Source organism: Mauremys reevesii, linkage group 7, assembly GCF_016161935.1.
Source record: "Mauremys reevesii isolate NIE-2019 linkage group 7, ASM1616193v1, whole genome shotgun sequence".
Lineage (NCBI taxonomy): Eukaryota > Metazoa > Chordata > Testudines > Geoemydidae > Mauremys > Mauremys reevesii.
This window is the reverse complement of record NC_052629.1, coordinates 122,595,029-122,615,108: the sequence shown is the minus strand read 5'-3', so window position 1 is coordinate 122,615,108 and position 20,080 is coordinate 122,595,029. Positions and strand designations below refer to the sequence as shown.

Genomic DNA, 20,080 nt, shown 5'->3' with positions numbered 1-20,080 from the left:
GCAAGAGACAAGAAGTAATTCTTCATATCTACTCAGAATTGATAAGGCCTCAACTGGAGCATTGTCCAGTTCTGGGCACCACACTTTGGGAAAGAGGTGGACAAACTGGAGAAAGTCCAGAGGAAAGCAACAAAAATAATTAAAGGTCTAGAAAACATGACCTATAAAGGAAAAAATTGAAGAACTGAGTTCATTAAATCTGGAGAAGAGGCAACTAAGGGGGGATCTGATAACAATCTTCAAGTATCAGAGGGGTAGCCGTGTTAGTCTGGATCTATAAAAAGCAACAAAGAGTCCTGTGGCACCATAGACTAATAGACGTATTGGAGCATAAGCATCTGACAAAGTGGATATTCACCCACGAAAGCTTATGCTCCAATACTTCTGTTAGTCTATAAGGTGCCACAGGACCCTTTGTCAATCTTCAAGTATGTAACAGGTTGTTATAAAGAGGAGGGTAATACATTTTCTCAATCACTGATGATAGGACAAGAAGTAATGGGCTTAATTGCAGCAAGAGAAATTTAGGCTAAACATCAGGAAAAACTTTTCAACTGTAGGTAAAGCAATGGAACAAATTACCAAGGAAGATTCTGGAATCTCTGAAGGTTTTTAAGAATAGGTTGAACAAACACCTACCAGGGATGGTCTAGATAATACTTAGTCCTGTATCAGTGCAAGGAACTCGACTAGATGTCCTACCAAGGTCCCTTCCAGTCCTACACTTTTATGATTCTATACTATACCCCAGTATTGTAACTAAAAGAATTAAACTGATTTAAATGAATTTTGTTAATAAAATATTAGTCAGGTATTCGTATAACTAGTACAATATAATTCAAATAAAAATAGGTTATTTATATCAATGTACAAAGGAAATGCTGAAAGAAAAATCTTAAGGGCCCAAATCTGCCCCTCTTAAAGTCAATGGAATTTTTGCTATTAATTTAGGCCCAAATCCTGCAAACACTTTATCATTTGCGTCACCTCAAACACTTGAATAGTTCTAGTTAAGACATTAGAACTATTTGTCCTTAAAGCTAAGCATGTACATACGCAATAACAGAATCAGGGCCTTCTGTGGGACTATATTATTGCAATACAAATAATATAATATCACTATAATAAACAGGTATCAGAGGGGTAGCCATGTTAGTCTGGATCTCTAAAAGCAGCAAAGAGTCCTGTGGCACCTTATAGACTAACAGACGTATTGGAGCATGAGCTTTCATGCATCCCACGAAAGCTCATGCTCCAATACGTCTGTTAGTCTATAAGGTGCCACAGGACTCTCTGCTGCTTTTATAATAACAGGTGTAACTCATTTCCAATATAATACAATCTCTTAATTTGAGAGTTTTATACCTCACCAGTGATACTATACAAGAAAAGTCTAAAATCATTTTTTCCAAATAAAGATTTAAATTATTCATTTTTTTATCACTGTTGTTTTTGCAATTGAGAGCTGCAAAAATATATTTTAACAAGTTACGTATATGTTAACAATTTGTAGCCTAAAATTTAAAATGGGAAAATAAGAGCTTTTGCAGAAAGTTGCTTTAGGAACTTTAAAGAAAAAGCTATCCAACAATCTAATCCATACCTGCCACAATTTTAGAAAAAAAAGTAAGTGAACAGAATACATATAAGGGAGGGAGATATCTACTGAAACTGCCACATTTAATTCAGGAAAGTAAAGAGTTAACCAGTTTATTGTTGTAAACAAAGGCATTTGGTTAAATCAAAGTTCCATCAAAGCTTAATAACCAAATTCAAGTGAACACAAAGTAAAGGATTATATACTTTCTGTGGTTTCTATAATGGCTAATCTAATGACACTAAATGGAGTGTTATTGTTGATTCCTTTGCCTCTATTTCATAAATTAGATAAAGCAAACTGACAGTTACAGTACTTGGGAATTTTATTCTACTAAGTGATTTTAAAGGCATGACTTGAATGACTACTGATTCATATTTCTTTCACTTTTAAGGGAAAAAATAATTAAATTAAATAATTATACACAACACAATGCATGTCTAAACAAATCACAATGTAAGAGTTCAAGTGAAATGAATCATTGTCATGGATAGAGAAGTACTCAAGCCAGTGGGATATAAAATAAGGGTAACACACAAGGCCATTCCCTAGTCTCATTCTATTCATGGAACTCTCAAGAGCTCTGTGCATAAATGATGGCATGACCAAGAGTGTAGAATTCACTGCTGTACAATTTGAGTAGCACATTTCTAAATCTTCATAAAAGTTCACTCTTTTCTACTGCTAAGAGTTTGGTAATCACTTGGTGAAGAACATAAATAACCAGCATCCCTGGCCTCTCCTGGACTACAAGACACATCAACCTGAGTTGTCTAAAGACAAAGTTAATAGTATATCTCTTAATTTAGTAACTGTACAGATAAAGCCCTTCTCTACATATGAGCTTTTTGTATAATCAAGGGGCTTTTCTCTAGCACTTGCAGTGTTTTCACTAACCATTGAGTTTATTAAATGAGGGTTACACTTCCTAGAAATGGGAGGGAAATGTCTATCAGCTTTTAGAGATGCATTTGCCCTAACAATGATAGTGGGTTTTTTTTCAATTATGTTGCTAGCCTAGGAAGGAAAAAAATCTCTTTCCCAATTTCATTCACATAATAAGAATCTGCAAGCTGTTCCATATGACAGATGAGCAATGAGAGCTAAAGCAACTTGTTTCGCCCGTCATCATCCAAGAACCTACAGCAATGAGATATATCTATGATGACACTACTATAGTAGAACAGGGTCAAACATATGGTCACTTTAAAACAGAATGTAAACTATTCTTTCTACTTCAGAAATTTGATTCAGTGGCACTCCAAAAACCATTAGATACTATTGTGATTGTGACAATATTAGAAGCATCCACTTGTGAGCACGAAGGTACCATTAAAGGTTTACAGGAATCTCCAGATGATTGTCAAAAAATGTAGATTTCCACCACAGATATCAAGTTCTTTATGCCCAGAACAATTTAATGTGTTGTACCATCAGATCTGTTCTTTACTTTTTGAAGTAATACTCTCATTTTGGCTGATGGGGATTAAATGCATTTAAATCCCCGCAGGTAACAATAAAAGTTATTACACAGGTCTACAATTCACAAGAAACATTATAAAAATAAAGCAGCAAATTCAAATTCATTCCTAGAATTACTCATTTGTTTTTATTTTATAACAAAATGATTCCTGTATAGTTCACTGTTTCATATGGAAGTAATTCCCTATTACTCAGTTACTTTTTTATTTTATTACAATGGAATATGAGCATGACTGATTTATTATAATATATACAAAAACATAAGGAAGACTGATTGTATTATAAAATATACAGAAACAGAGCTGATAAAATTTACTTGAAAAAAATCCAGTTAATCCAGTCTGCATCAGTTAATCTCAGAGGCTGTTTCCATTATGTTATGACTGAGTGTACATTTCTAACCCATACAATAATACTAGTGTGCATTTGTTCATAATACAAGTAATTTGGGGCAAGAAGTAGACAACTGTGACTTTTATGATGCTACATGATAGATCTAAATTAAGTCTCTAACAGTAAACATTAATATGAAGATGGTCCTTACCCTGCTCTAAAATTTGATCATGAAAATAGTTATTTATCCATGCACAAAACTGCTTTTGCTTATCAAAATCAAATTCAACTGTCTTGAAGTGTACACTTACTATAACATTTTCATCCATTAGCGTTCCTCTACTCTGAAACTGATGAAATTGCGTATGTTCATGACATACACTGGGAATTTCCTTTTAAGTGTTTAAAGGCCTAGTTTGGCTACCACTCAGAAGGTGAAATTCAGGGTTCCTCCTCACTTAAGTTCTACATAGCTAATGGCAAGTGTAACCACATCTCAGGTCTCCCCTTCTTACTGGTGTATCAGTTCAAATTAGCCCTCTGACCAAACCAAAACAATCCCCAATCTAGGAGGAAATAAATTCCAATAATAAATGTTCACTCCTGGGTGCAAGGACTCACCATCTGGTTCCATGGATTCCAAGAAGCACACAAAATAAATTAATCTTGCCCTCCCTGGAGTCCTGCTGCAACCTATTTCTAGGCCTCCTTCCATGCACCTTTCATTGCCTCTCTCAGGATCCTTCCTCAGCTTCCTGGCAGCTGGCATCCCACTGCCAAGGTCTCACCTCCTCACTAAAAAAGTCCATTAACACCTCCAGCTCCCTCCAGGTCTCTGGCTTTCCAAACCAAACATCACTCCTTCCTCCGGGTACCTCTCCAGCCCATTAGTTGTCCCCTTAGGCCACAATAGCCTCTTGGCCCTTGGCAGCTGCTGTTCCTTTCAGGTCTCTTCCTGTTCTGAGAGAAAGTTACTTTGAAACTTGGCATGCCTCACTTCTATCCTACAGTCCCCAGTATAGCACCTTCTTGGAACAGTAACTCTCAGAATCCCTCCATTCTGGGCCAGAAGTTGGAACACAAGTGTGCTAGATCTAAGTCTGCTCTGAAAAAGCCAGCACCTTGTGTCACCGAGATTAGTGGAAACTTAGAATTTCTGGTATTAGTAAAAGATGAGGAAAGGATTTTAGCTGTGGAACTACTGTATTCCTTTTCTGGCAATGGAGGAGTAGACTACATGGAAACAAGTACATTTGCACATAATTGTATCAAATCAGAAAATACATTTTAAGTGAAAAATTATACAATTTAGCATATCAAGCAAGTGACATTCCATTTAATCTGATTCATTGAATGAGTCGAAATCCATCATTTTATTGTTCAAAGAGAGATGTATAAACTTGCTAAACTATAGTATTGGTAGTAAATAATAGGGGCCTTGTTCATCATTTAAGGGTGAATTCTGTGTAAATGACATTTGGAAAAAATCAAGCTACATGACTCTCCCTTGTCACATACACCAAATTCATACTTCTCAACATGAATTGCTTGTCATCCAGCATTTGATAGGCACTCGAGAGAATCAAACAAGCTAAAAGGAGGACAGTTAAATGCAGGGGGAAAGGACGTAAATTCAGCACAAATGTCCAGTTCACAGATAAAAACGAATATTGTGCACAATATATTGGACATGCAAATTAAAGGTCTTATGGGTATAGTCTTAACTCATGTTGCCTGCACTTATGCAATAGGTAGCCCACATCCACACTGACACAACTATATGGAGAAATCTATTCAGAAGATTTTTTTTAATCTCATTTATTTGAAAAGTGAAGACAGAAACCAAACAGGGGTCTGTAACCAGCTCTTCATTCTAGAGCAGCCACGTTCTCCTATCTCTAACAGCATCCTACCTAGATAGGGCTAGAATCAGGGCTTGAAAATTTTATTCAAAACCTACTAGCTTGCCACAGGTTGAAAAGTGTGTTTGCTGCCACAGCACCTGCATGTTAAAGAAACAACAGTTGTGTCCTGTTTACTGTGTATTATCATTAAGCATGACATTATCAATCAACATCCTATTTAAGTTATGTCTGGAACTGTAACTTGCTGTCTCTTGCTTTCATTCTGCCTTTTCTCATAGTTTCATTCCAATTATTTTTTCATTTCCTATAATTAGGCATAGCAGAATTCAATTTTTATTTTTTTATAATTTTGAATGCTAATATCTATATTTACTTTTAAGCATTTTTTTCTATTTTTATCAACTGAAATTTTCAGAGTTGTGGGAAATTATGGGGGGCAGACAATTATTATTTGACAGTAGGTTGAGATTCAAGATGTTAAATCTTTATAAACATTAAAAACATGATTGTCATCATGTGTCAAAATATACAAAATAAATATCCTTAAATCAAACTTTAATAAGTTCTCAGATAGCATTTTGCTTACTTTCCCTTCTCTCTTTCTTTACTGTTCTTTGCATCTTTCACCATGTGTTCCTTTCTTATTCTACTACTTCTCTTCCCCAAACATACTGACCTCAATATTCTAGTCTCATCTAATCTCTCCCCTTCCTTCCTGTCCCACACAGATATTAACCATCTACTCACCTACCCACTCACACAAATATCCACCCCCCTCACACACATCCATTCACTCATATACTCAGACAGAGAGTGAAGTTTCAGACCTACAACCTAAAATATATATTAGGTATATCTCATAGAACTGGAAGAGACCCTGAAAGGTCATCGAGTCCAACCCCCTGCCTTCACTAGCAGGACCAAGTACTGATTGTGCCCCAGATCCCTAAGTGGCCCCCTCAAGGATTGAACTCACAACCCTGGCTTTAGCAGGCCAATGCTCAAACCACTGTCTGTGCCAGTGACCAGGTGAGAAACTAACCCAGGGTGCTGTCCCTGGACTTCACATGGAGGCTAGTGAGGGTCTGAAAACTATTTAGTTCCATGGCCACGCCTAAATCACAGCTGCTGCAAAGACCTCAAATTATCTCCCTCCTGGCCAGAGTGTTGGTGATGAGTCTCTAGATGCATCTGGTTTTGGGTCCTCTGCTTCTGAGGAATAATTTCAGTGTTTGTTTGCCATGTTCATAGCTCTGAATAGCAGCAGTGCAGCGAGACTGAGCTGATTCTTCTCACTTCACCTGCTGTCCATCAGGTTGTGAACAGCAGCTGCTAAACTGACAAAGGTCTGGACAGTTTCCATTTTGCTGCAGCAATGCAAACCTAAGAGCTGCAGCAGAGGCACTGGGCTATCCACATATCTAGGCAGACAGCACTACACAGGTTAACATTTCAAATGTGAATTAAATGTTATCTTTGCAAACATAAAGGACTAAAAGCTTCTACTACCTTTCTTTTAATTCTTTATAAAAGGAAAGCATGGATTCTGCAAGAGTTGAAAGCACTTGCCCAGAAAGCTCCCTATACACTAAGGCCAAAACCTTGGCCATAAAGTAGCTTTCACGCCAGGAAAGAAGGCACAAAAGGGGCTTACTGGGAAGCATTGTAAGTACTACTCCATCAGCTATAGAAAGAGTTTTAACATGCCCTGCAGCCACTATTCTCTAACCTCTGATAAATATTTCTCTTGCATTACATGTCTTGCTTCTTTGCCTCAAAAAGTGGGAATTCTCAATATTACTCCTTTTTAGCAAAATACAGCTGAAAACAGGAGTTCAGAATGGAAGTACCATCTAGGATGACCAGATGTCCCGATTTTATAGGGACAGTCCCGATTTTTGGGTCTTTCTTATATAGGCTCCTATTACCCCCCACTTCCATCCCGATTTTTCACATTTGCTGTCTGGTCACCCTTCTACCATCTCAATCATGACACAACACTGACAACTCTTTCCCAAATTGTTTGCAAGAATACCTTTTGATGCTATTTACAGGGCTGCGGTCACAGTTGGTAGGCTCACAACACAAACATGGTAACTATATGGATTTCATTATCCCAAGGAGAGTTGTAAATAAAAGTATAAAGTATTTTAAATACTAAAAAAAACCTATTAAATTTAATAAGCTCCATGTCAACATCTGTCCCTTGCTGTTCTGTTAGATAACCAAGGTTTTAGTTGTCTTGTTAAATTTGTGCTGATTCACTGTCCCAACATGCAACCAAAATAAATAAATAATTTATTTTTGAAAAAGGAATTCAGTTTTCATTTAAGCATATATAACTAAATGCTTCCAAATATTAAAAAACCTGTCAGACCTTACTCAAAAGACTAAAATCTAATACACCTGCTTTTGAAGAAGTATTTAGTATAATCTACTTAACTAAAGTTCTCATTTGTCACAGATAATTATGAAAAATGTGCAATTTTTAGTAGTAGTTAGATTCAATAATCTGTCAATCTAGATTTTTAAATATTAAAGGTAATTTCTCTCTGAATCACTAATGAAATTATGCATGTATATCCTATACTCAATTATTTCATATATACACACCTCTACCTCGATATAACACCGTCCTCGGGAGCCAAAACATCTTACCACGTTATAGGTGAAACCGCGTTATAGCGAACTTGATTTGATCCGCCGGAGCGCTGCTTTACCGCGTTATATCCGAATTTGTGTTATATCGGGTGGCAGAGGTGTAGTACATTCTGATGTATTATATTGTACTGTTTTGTTTGCGTTGTGTAATTGGCTTTCTTTATAGTTTACTATAACAAATAATCTATCATGGAAAATATTCAATGCCCTAAGTGAACTATGAGTAAAAGAGAGACATGTTTTTGTGTAATTAAAATCTTGTCCATTATATAATTCTTAAAAATATAATTGTTGTTTACTTGCATTGATTTTTAAATATTTCTTTGATCTCACACATTAATATTCATTAGTCTTCTGATGTTGGACTAATGAGAATCCTAAGTGTTTACGAGAAGCCATTTAAACACTACACTACAAGATATTTTTTCTGATTCATATCTCTCTCTTCAGTATTAGCAACAATTTACTGTTATATCTGCATTCTTTAGCATTTTCTTTGAACTTCACAAAGTTATATTATACACACTTGAAGCTTAACAAAATCTCTGCTCTATCAGTCAATTTATAGCACTATCACTGTGTAGTCCAAAGGGGAGCAGCGTAAACACATAATGCATGACTGAATGAGTAATGCTCATTGTAAAGGCCTTATCTACACTTCCTCTATGTTCAACATACATTTTTCATGTTTATGGCATAACAGCTTAAAAAGTAAGCCAGGAAGAATGTGATCTAGACATTGCTCTCCTATATCCAAAATTTACATGTGACTTTCACAAAGGAAGCAGAGAGTCCTGTTGCCAGAACAGGAAAATATCAGTCCTCTCTCTTTCACACGCACAAATATAATTTGCATTTGTTATGTTTAATACAACTCATGCAACACCCTTTATTTAAAATGACTTTTTTAATAGTGTAACATAATGCCAAAAGTGAAATCCCTGCAAGCTGCAAGGAAACTTTTTAAAGACACCATAATAGAGGCTCAACTTAAATATATACCCCAAATTAAAAAAAATAGGAGGAGGACCAAAAAAGTGCCACCGTGGCTAAACACTGAAATAAAAGAAGCTGTGAGAGGCAAAAAGGCATCCTTTAAAAAGTGGACGTTAAATCCTATTGAGGAAAATAGAAAGGAGCATAAACTCTGGCAAGTGAAGTGTAAAAATATAATTAGGAAGGCCAAAAAAGAATTTGAAGAACAGCTAGCCAAAGACTCAAAAAGTAATAACAAAAAAATTTTAAGTACATCAGAAGCAACACCAGTGGGGCCAATGGACGATCTAGATGCTAAAGGAGCACTCAAGGACGAGAAGGTCATTGCAGAGAAACTAAATGAATTCTTTGCTTTGGTCTTCATGGCTGAGGATGTGAGGAAGATTCCGAAACCTGAGCCATTCCTTTCAGGTGACAAATCTGAAGAACTGTCCCAGGCTGAGGTGTCATTAGAGCAGGTTTTGGAACAAACTGATAAACTAAACAGTAGTAAATCACCAGGACCAGATGGTATTCACACGAGTTCTGAAGGAACTCAAATGTGGAAATTGCAGGACTACAAACTGTGGTACTTCTGTACCAGATGACTGGAGGATAGCTAATGTGACACAATTTTTTAAGAGAGGCTCCAGAAGCAATCCAGCAATTACAGGCCAGTAAGCCCAACTTCAGTACCAGGGCTGCCCGGGGGCGGGGGGGGGGGAGCAAGAGGGGCAATTTACCCCAGGCCCCGCAGGGGCCCCCACAAGAGTTTTTCGGGGCCCCTGGAATGGGGTCCTTCACTCGCTCCGGGGGCCCCAGCAAATTCTCCCGGAGCACAGGCCCCCGGAGTGTCTTCTGCTCTGGGTCATCGTCGGCAATTCAGCGGCGGGGGATCCTTCCACTCCGAGACCCACCGCCAAACTGCCCCAAAGACCCACGGCGGGTCCCAGGGCAGGTCTTCAGCGGCAATTTGGCGGCGGGGGTCCTTCCACCCTGGGACCCGCCGCCAAAGTGCTGGGTGTTCGGCGGCAATTCGGCGGTGGGGGCCCCCCACCACCAAAGACCCCAGGCCTCCTGAATCCTCTGGGCGGCCCTGTTCAGTATCAAGCAAACTGGATGAAACTATAGTAAAGAACAGAATTATCAGACATATAGATGAACATGATTTGTTGGGGAAGAGTCAACATGTTTTTTTGTAAAGGGAAATCATGTCTCACAATCTACTAGAATTCTATGAGGAGGTCAACAAACATGTGGACAAGAGTGATCCAGTGGATATAGTGTACTTAGCTTTTCAGAAAGCTTTTTACAAAGTCACTCACCAAAGGGTCTTAAGCAAAGTAAGCTGTCATGGGCTAAGCGGGAAGGTTTTCTCATGGATCAATAACTGGTTAGAAGATAGGGAACAAAGGGTAGGAATAAATGGTCAATTTTCAGAATGAAAAGAGATAAGTAGTGGTGTCCCTCACAGGTCCTTACTTGGACCAGTTCTGTTCAAAATATTCATAAATTATATGGAAAAAGATGTAAACAGTGAGGTGGCCAAGTCTGCAGATGACACAAAATTACTCAAGATAGTTAAGTCCAAAGCAGACTGCAAAGAGTTACAACAGGATCTCACAAAACTGGGTGACTGGGCAACAAAATGGCAGATGAAATTCAATAATCCCAACTATACATACAAAATGATGGGGTCTAAATTACATGTTAGCACTCAAGAAAGAGATCTTGGAATCACAGAATGTTGGGAATAATTAGGAAAGGAATAATAAGACAGAAAATATCATATTGCTTCTATATAAATCCATGGTACTCCCACATCTTGAATACTGCATGCAGATCTGGTCGCCCCATCTCAAAAAAGATATAGTGAAATTGGAAAAGGTACCAGAAAGGGCAACAAAAACTATTAGGGGTATGGCACAGCTTCCATATGAGGAGAGAGAAATAAGACTGGGACTTTTCAACTTGGAAAAGAGATAACAAATGGGGGATTTGATAGAGGTTTATAAAATCATGACTGCTGTGGAAAAAGTAAATAAGGAAGTGTTATTTACTCCTTCTCATAACACAAGAACTAGGGGTCATCAAATGAAATTAATAGGCAGCAGGTTTAAAACAAACAAAAGTAACTATTTCTTCACACAATACACAGCCAAGCTGTGAAACTCTTTGCCAGAGGATGTTGTGAAGGCCAAGACTAGAACAGGGTTCAAAAAAAGAAATAAATTTATGGAGGATAGGACCATCAACAGCCATTAGCCAGGATTGGCAGGGATGGTGTTCCTAGCCTCTAATTGCCAGAAGCTAGGAATGGGCGACAGGAGATGGATTACTTTATGATGACCTGTTTTGTTCATTCCCTCTGAAACACCTGGCATTGGCCACTGTGGGAAGACAGGATACTGGGCTAGATGAACCTTTGGTGTGACCCAGTATGCCCATTCTTATATTTTTAATGCCATCACTTCCCAGAAATGGGAAACACTGTTGGGGTAAAATCAGGGGTGGCTCTAGGCACCAGCAAAACAAGCTGGTGCCTAGGGCGGCAAAATCTAGGGGGCGGCAAAAGGCTGGGGCCCCAGCTCATCCTGCCGCTGCGAGCCGAGGAGCGGCCCGTCCCCTGCAGCCCCGGGGGGCGGCAGGCTGGGCCGGCGAACCTGCCGCAGTCATGCCTGCGGGAGGTCCACCGGAGCCCCGGGACGACTGGACCTGCCGCAGGCATGACTGCGGAGGGGGCACTCGTCCCGCGGCTCGGCTGGACCTCCCGCAGGCATGACTGCGGCAGCTCAAGCGGAGCCGCCGGACCCGCAAACCGTCCGCAGCCGTGGGAGGTCCAGCCGAGCCACGCGGGACCAGCGGTCCCTCTGCAGTCATGCCCGCGGGAGGTCCGCTACTCCCGCGGCTCCGGGGCGCCTCCCGCGCATGACTGCTTGGGGCGGCCAAAAAGGTAGAGCCGCCCATGGGTAAAATGACAGTGCTGTGTGTGTGGAATTTAGGGACAATCAGGTGCAGCAGACACTCAATCTACTGACTGTGTAGAAGCAGTGCTGTTGCTCTCTTAGATTATAGGGTAACGTTGTTTATATTTTTTCTCATTTCCTCCATATTAAATCATAATCAGTACAGAATGTTGAGAATAAGACAAGTGTTCTGTTTCCTTCTTTATTAAAGATGTACTACTCTATTCCTGTCTGTACTCTCCCTCTGCATATGCATATATATTATACATTATGTTTATTAAGTGACTAGTCAAGTTCTTTTCTAAAACAGTGTGGTATTTCTCTAGGCTCCATCATTCTATAAGACACTAACCAACCCCTTCTTAATCTGAGTATTCAAAAGACTTGAGCTGTGTGCAAGCCTGTGTGGTGCATAGTGAAAAAGACATAGGACTGGATGTACTGTGAAATAATAGGTAACTATGTTCCTGTTAAATTAATGTCCATCAAACTCAAACTGTAGGTTGACTTCTACTCCAATTAGGGTTTTGCCACTGGTGTCAACAGAAGCAGGATCAAGCCCAAAATGTAAGTAATAATTTTTAAAAAAATCCAACCCTTCTCCATTATGGATTAAAAAGAACCTTGCAAGCATGAACTGAATCTTAGTCAATCAAGTGTTATCTTTCTGAGCCTGCAGAAAGACAGCTCTAGTGTCCCTGCTGCTAACTTTGCCAAGCAACAGCACTGTATATTTTAAAAGACCCAGCTCAGTTTCACTACTACTGTTCTAAAACCTGTGTGATTCACATCAGTTTCATACTGCTACTATTGCATAGGAAAGCAATGAACAGCAGCACAAGGTAGGCGCTATGGGATAAAAGGGCCCAAGCAACTAAAGCCGAGGGAAGGGTGGAGTAGCAGAGACCTTCCCCATTGAGAAAGGATGGCAAAAAGAAGGCTCCTGCTCCTAGCTAGTGGGTGAGGTGAAGCTTCAGAATAACCACCAACCAATATGAAAGATGGAGACCTGATGCATAGTCAGCACCTTGGCAGAAGTCCCAGAAGCAAATGTGGAAGAGGGTGGGGCTTCACCGCAGGCCCCCCAACCATCTACCCTTGCGATGATCTTTTATATACAGCTCTGGCAAGCAGGTTTAATGCTCCAGCTAGAAATACCTGCATTCCGTGCTTCTCCATAGAAAGAGTTGAAGTTCCATAGGTGCTGACTCTGTGGGTGCTCCAGGGGTGGAGCACCCATGGGGGAAAATGGTGGGGGCTGAGCACCCACCATCAGCCTCCCATCAGCTCCCCCCTCTCCCAACCCCCTCCTGCCCACCAGTGGGCCCCGCAAATCAGCATCTCCCCCTCCCTCCCCGTGCCTCCCGCCCACTGCAATCAGCCATTTTGCACATACAGGAGCGGGAGAGAGGAGCGAAGACGTAGCGCACTCAGGGGAAGGGGCAGGAAGAGGCAGGTGGGGGTGGAGTGGGGGGGCGGGAAGAGGCGGGATGGGGCTGTGGCATTGAAGGAAGGGGTGGAGTGGGGGCAGGGCCTGGGGCAGAGCCAGGGGTCGAGCGCCCCCCGGCACAATGAAAAGTCGGCGCCTGTGTGTAGTTCCTTAGGTGAAACTAAATATTCTCTTTCCTATAAACAGAAGCCAGAATAATTATCTAATTTTGACATCATTGCAAAAAATGTTCAACCTCCTCATAAAATGTGCATTAAAAAACATTACCTTTCAATAAGTTCTTTACTTTATGCACATTCAGCTAGTACAGTCTCACATCTTGACTCATTCAGATTTCATCTCCCATCAGACAAAGCTCAAGGGAAAAGATGTAATGTCAAAATGGTTTTGATCTATGACAGAGAAAAACTGGCTGATTAGTTTCAACAATAGATACAGTTCTCAAAGTTAATGTAAACTTTACAAAATGTATTAATGTTCAGCTAAGGAGCCATAACTATTGCCTTAAGAGTCTCTCTTCATTTCTATGACTTGTTTTTACCATTTAAAAAAATAATCCATGCCAATGTGATCTCTACCGCTCTGTAATGCTAGAACAATGTCTACGCACTGTAAAAAGCCTAATGTGACGGTCATTGTTTTTAAACACGAAAATGCAGTTTTCTTCCTCCTCCTCCCCAGATCTCCAGAAATACGTATGTAATAGAGGCCCAGTTTCTTGCCAATTGTTATTAGTTTTGTTACTGAAAACTGTAATTAGACATGCTTCAGTGACTCATACATGAATCCTTTTGTGATTTTATTATTATTCCTCCTGAATGTTGATGAACATGACTGTTACAAATTCTAAGGGATTTATTTTCTTTATACCTTATTAAACTACACATGACACAAGCCAGTTAAATACTGTCCACCTTCCAAATAAACTATTTTAGCTAGAAAAATGTAAATCTACAATATGTAGGAAATAATCCCCAAAAATAAGTGAATCCAACATAGCTATTGCTTCCTTTGTGTTTCCACTATATATAATTTAAAATAAATAAAAACATGACACTATGAATGCAATTTTAGTACAGATCAGAGCTCACCATTAAGTAAATTTCATCAGAGAAGTTTCACTGAGAAAAACAAACCAGTAAACAAAAGTTATTTTCATTAGTAGGAAGGGAAACTAACAAGGGTTAAGAAAACTTTACTTCTTTAAATTCCAAAAAACAACTCCTCCTCTCCTGACCTTTAGAGAGCTCACGATTTGTATGTATGCAGAATAAAATAATTTCAAAGCAAATTCATTGAATGCAGCCAACCTTTGAAATGGCAGATAATTTTAATCAGATTTGTCCACTGTTAATCTGTTTTAGCCAATGCCTAGCCACAATTTAAATATCCTAAAGAGAAGCATGGCAGAACTGTTTAAGAAAAAAATCTACAACACTACAATAAAAGCATCTTGAAATATTTTCAGAGACAGTCCAGAGGTCAGAGTCCCGGGTGCAAGAGCAAATTCTCCATCTCCCCAGGCATGTGGTAAAGGTTATGCAATTGGGCTTCAGAGAGAGGGTGATGACTGACAAGCTCACTTCTGTCAGTTCAGTAACGGAGCAGAGACTGGTCTCAGAGGAAGCTGTTCTCTCTCCCTTGCAGCAAGAAGATTAATATTAAAACTGTGTGTATTTGGACAGCTGCAAAGTGTAGTCAGCAGCTCATTCCACAATGAAACCACATTGAGACTTTCTGTTGCAATGCTAGACATTACAGTCCGTGTTTGTCTGTCTGCGAGTTACAGAGCTAAGAAGAAATAACACAATGTCTCAATCAGACTACCTACAAGTAGTTTTGAATGGTAAAAATGCTGGTTGCGAAGATGAGAATAAGGAGGCTCAAAATCAAGTATGAGCTAGTCTTGGCTGCAATCAACTACCATAGAAAGAATGTACCCTCAGGTTAGGGAAGACAGAGGGGTACTCCACAAAAATTAAGCATTATCTTTGGCAATGAGCATCAGCAGACAACTTTTCAACCACTCAGATTAAATGCCAAAACAAAATTGATTACCTAGAATAAACTTCTTTTATATCTGGATAACATGTAACCTTAGTGCTTGTTTTTCAAAGCAAAGTGCAAACTGTAAATTCCCACATTATTGGTATTATTGATATTCCATAACAAGACATAAAAAGGAAGGAAATAATGTAGAAAGTGACAAGATCTCCATCTGAGAGATTCAGAAAGTGTGTGCTCCCTTCATTATCTAAGACCTTTCAGCTATGGTGAGAATGAGGCTCTAATATACCTGAAAATGTTAGCAAGATGGGCAGAGGGTAAAATACAATTAACTAACCAATGGCAGCTTTAAAGCACTGGTAATGCTCAATGGGGGTGACTTGGATTCTTGTATGAAAAACAGGAATGTGGCTGAAGCAATGATGCCTCAGTATGAATGCATGTGTCTGTACTGGGCTAACCTCTAGACATTTTTTGGCCTATGATTGACTGAAAGTACTCTTTTGTCAAATAATGCACTTTAATCTGAGAACATTAGTTCAAATGATTTCTAGATTAAATGGTTCTAAACCTATAACTTATTTGCCTCTACAATACATAGGAGATTAATTCTACAGAACCACTTATCCCTTCAGAATAGCCTTGAGGAAAGCATAAAAGTAATCGTTTAAACTTCATAAAGTTGTAGCTATATATTTCTCACAAAATTCAATTTTATATATTGTATGTTTCCTTCGGCTAGCAATTTTCACTAGTGTGTAATTTTTATTTTTAGAACTACTGTAGTTTGGCCCAATTTAAATCATGAAGCAGGGTGAAATAAAGACATTTTACAAAACATTCAGCCAATTACAGTATAAAATGAAGATAGATGAAAGCCCTTATTTTCTGAACTGTACCCTTACCTGTCCTACATTTGATCTTAAAATACAAAATCTTTCTTCATTCATACTTGCCTTTAAGATGGTACCAAAGAAAACCTGGAAAAGGTATTTCTATAAACAGGTTCAATAGAAGGAAAGTAGATGTGTCTCTGTACTCCACTAGCAACTTCTATGAATGGTGTGGAGAAAGTGAATAAGGAAGTGTTATTTACTCCTTCACATGACATAAGAACCAGGGGTCAACAGGCAGCAGGTTTAACACACACAAAAGGACGTACTTCTTCACACACCACAGAGTCAACCTGTGGAACTGGTTGCCAGTGGATGCTGTGAAGGCCAAAACTATAACTGGGTTCAAAAAGAATTAGATAAATTTATGGAGGATAGGTCCATCAATGGCTATTAGCCAAAATGGTCAGCGCTGCAACCCCATGCTCTGGATATCCCTAGCCTCTGACTGACCATTTGATAATTGCCCTGTTCTGTTCATTCCCTCTGACGCATCTGCCATTAGCCACTGTCTGAAGACAGGATACTGGGATAAATGGACCATTGGTCTGGCCATTTTTATGTTCTATTGACATCAATGGTTGCTGAGTGTGTGTATCTGAAGGTAGAATTTGGCCACATGATCTACGTAGGCCTTGTGAAATGATGTAACAGGTAATTATCAAGTGATCTCTCTCCTGCCATCCATCTCCACCCTGTGAAAAACAGAGGCTAGGGACACCATTCCTTACCCAACCTGGCTAATAGCCATTAATGGACTTAAGCTCCATGAATTTATCTAGTTCTCCTTTAAACCCTGTTATAGTCCTAGCCTTCACAACCTCCTCAGGCAAGAAGTTCCACAGGTTGACTGTGTGTTGTGTGAAGAACTTCCTTTTATTTGTTTTAAACCTGCTGCCCATTAATTTCACTTGGTGGCCCCTAGTTCTTATATTATGGGAACAAGTAAATAACTTTTCCTTCTTCACTTTCTCCACGCCACTCATGATTTTATATACCTCTATCATAACCTCCCTTAGTAACAGACATATACCTCTATCATATCCCCCCTTAGTAGAAGACAGACTGTAACTGAAGTAAGATCTCCAACACAACAGTGCAGATTACTACCATTAGTTCATTGGCCTATAATTTTTGTCTAGTGAAGGCACAATTAGTTGTAATAATACATACTGTTTGTAGTATAGTAGGGTCAAGAGGCCGCAAATGGGTAAATGTCCCATTGCGCTAGTCACTGTACTGTCAGATAGTAAAAGACATGCCCCAAAGCACTTACAGTCTTCCGCTCCAATCCTGAATGCACTGATGCACATGCTTAATTTTAAATGTGTGTGTTTGCAAGATTGGGATCTAACATTTTAAGAGATCTTTTGGAATCAACTATGTAAATCCTATAAAAATTTGCTTTTATAAATAAAAAATAATCTGTGTGCTATGACGACCTCTGATTAATAATGTCAGATCAGACTCCCCCTATTTTTATTTTTAAAATAAACAAACAGGAGAGGGTTTTGTTCTCTTGTAATATTTTAGCCTGAAGGGAAAAGCTTCCCACACCAAACATGCACATGATCATTTCAGGAAGAAAATTCAACTTGAAAACACACAAAATCATGTGGTCCTACCCCAACAGCTCAGAGGGGGATAGCACTTACACTCTCTTTACTCCTAGTATGGGGAACTATCACTCTTTCCCTCCCAAAACACCTATGGGTTCTCCACTGTAGATTACTCCCGAGCGGTATCCCTAATGGGAGGCTGAAGCTTCAGAGTCAAGTCTATTATGGATGACAATACTGTGAAGCTGCATCCAGCATAGGGAGCAGAGTCCCAGTGATGGCACAGTGTTCTGCAAAGGTATGCACAGATGTCCATGTGGCTGCTCTAGATTTCCAGGGTGGAGACATCCTTGAAGAAGGCAATCAAAGAGGAAACCAATCTCATGGAGTGTGTATGAATTCCAGGTGGAGGTACTACATTCCAAACATGATAGCAGTGTTTGATACAGTTCAAGACCCACTTAGAGAATCTCTGGGCTGATACTGCTGCGCTTTTAGACCTATCCACAATGGAAAGGAAAAACCTTTGTCAAAGGAAGAGCTCTGAGTCAGTCATCCAGATAGGGGGTAAATCATGATCCCTTGAAGCATAGGTGTATAACGAGAGATTTTGCTTTAGATGTACTGAGATACTTTGCAGCACCCTGATAGAGGCTTGCAGGACAAAACCTCAGAGGGGGTTTAAAACAGCATAAAATTCACATAATTTAGGTGGTGACAGTATCAAGACACTTTGATTTGCATAAAACAATAATTAGTTCTAAGATTTAGGCTTTAAATAAGTAGAAATTAATGATAGTTTAAAACTAGAGAAACCAACATGGCGGATCAAGATAGCAGAGATAGGAATAATGTAGTTTAAATTTAGAGAATGGAAAATTTCAGAAAGTTCCAGCAAGTTAGAGGGAGGAGCTCTGCTAACTAAAAATAGCAATGACATCATAGGAAAGATCTAGAATTATGCTAATATCTGGAAACTGATTGGCTGAGATGAGCTGACCTTGAGAGAGCAACCAGTATATAAGCCCGACAGCTAGAAGGCGGAGTGTAGTGCATTTGGGGTTCCTGGAAGAACAGAAGCAGGAAGACACACAGGAAAGAAAATGCTGTCTGGAAAGGAAAGAAGGAAGAAAGCAGCAGCGAAAACAGAATTTTCCTGAGAGTAGCAGCAGAACTCTGAGGTTGCCTTGGCAACAGCCTTCAGAGCAGCCACCTGCCAGCAGTTACATACCAGCAGCTACCTGCCAGCAGCAACTGCTGCTACATCTGCAGTAGCAGGAAGACCATGACTGTGGAAACCACTGTCCTGAACCATAGACAGATCAGAAGGCCAATAAGATGATACAGAGGGAATTTGGGTGCAAGTGTAAATCTGATCTTTCTACCTATTATTTAGAAGCCTATGGGTCCATCTGAAAATAAAGCTGGATGTCTGTGTCATGAGTGAGATCCCTCCTACCCATCCTGTGACCGCTCAGCCAGTGTTCACAAAATGTTAAATATTAAATGTTAGATATTAAATGTTTAATGTTGTTAAATAAATGCTTTCTTTTTAATCTGTGGATATGATGATGGTTCCTCATGTGTGTGTATCAGGGGTGGGCAAACCTTTTGGCCTGAGGGCTGCATCGGGTTTTGTAAATTGTATGGAGGGCTGGTTAGCGGAGGGGGTCGTGGGCTGGCCCCCACCTCCTATCTGCCCACCCCCGGACTCCTGCCCCATCCAACCCACCCTGTTCCCTGACAGCCCCCTCTGGGACCCCTGCCCCATCCACACACCCCTGCTCCCTGACCCCTGCCGCCCCATCCAACCCCTCCTCTCATTCCTGACGCCCCATCCAACCACCCCTTCTCCCTGTCCTAACTGCTCCCAGAATCCCTGCCCCTTGCTGCCCCATCCAACCACCCTCCTTCCTGACTGCCCCCCTGCCCCCATTCAACCCCCTGCCCTCCCCAACCCCTATCCACGCCCCCGCCCCCTGACCACCATCCCGAACTCCCCTGCCCTCTATCCAACCCCCCTTTCTCCCTGCTCCCTTACCGCACTGCCTGGAGCACCGGTGCCACCTCCGCTGCCACCACGCAGCACAGAGATGGGGTCAGAGCTGTTCTGCAGCTGTGCTGCCCCAGCAGCTCACAGCCCTGCCACCCAGAGCATTGTGCCGGTGGCGGAGCGAGCGAGCTGAGGCTGCAGGGAAGGGGGAACAGTGAGGGAGGGGCCAGAGCTAGCCTCCCAGGCCAGGAGCTCGGGGGCCAGGTAGGACAGTCCTGTGGGCCGGATGTGGCCCATGG

At 40.4% G+C, this 20,080-nt stretch overlaps 1 protein-coding gene across 28 annotated transcripts in view; it reads right to left on the bottom strand.

The window, feature by feature from the left end:
- FHIT (fragile histidine triad diadenosine triphosphatase) overlaps positions 1–20,080 on the bottom strand; it is a 997,853-nt gene that overhangs the window by 964,220 nt on the left and 13,553 nt on the right. For 21 of the 28 annotated variants that reach the window (XM_039481728.1, XM_039481723.1, XM_039481722.1 and 18 more), the window contains exon 2: positions 13,597–13,721. The exons of the other annotated variants lie outside the window; for them this stretch is intronic. The gene's annotated coding sequence lies outside the window, so the exon portion shown is untranslated. The remainder of the gene's footprint in view (positions 1–13,596; positions 13,722–20,080) is intronic. 28 annotated transcript variants of the gene reach the window in all.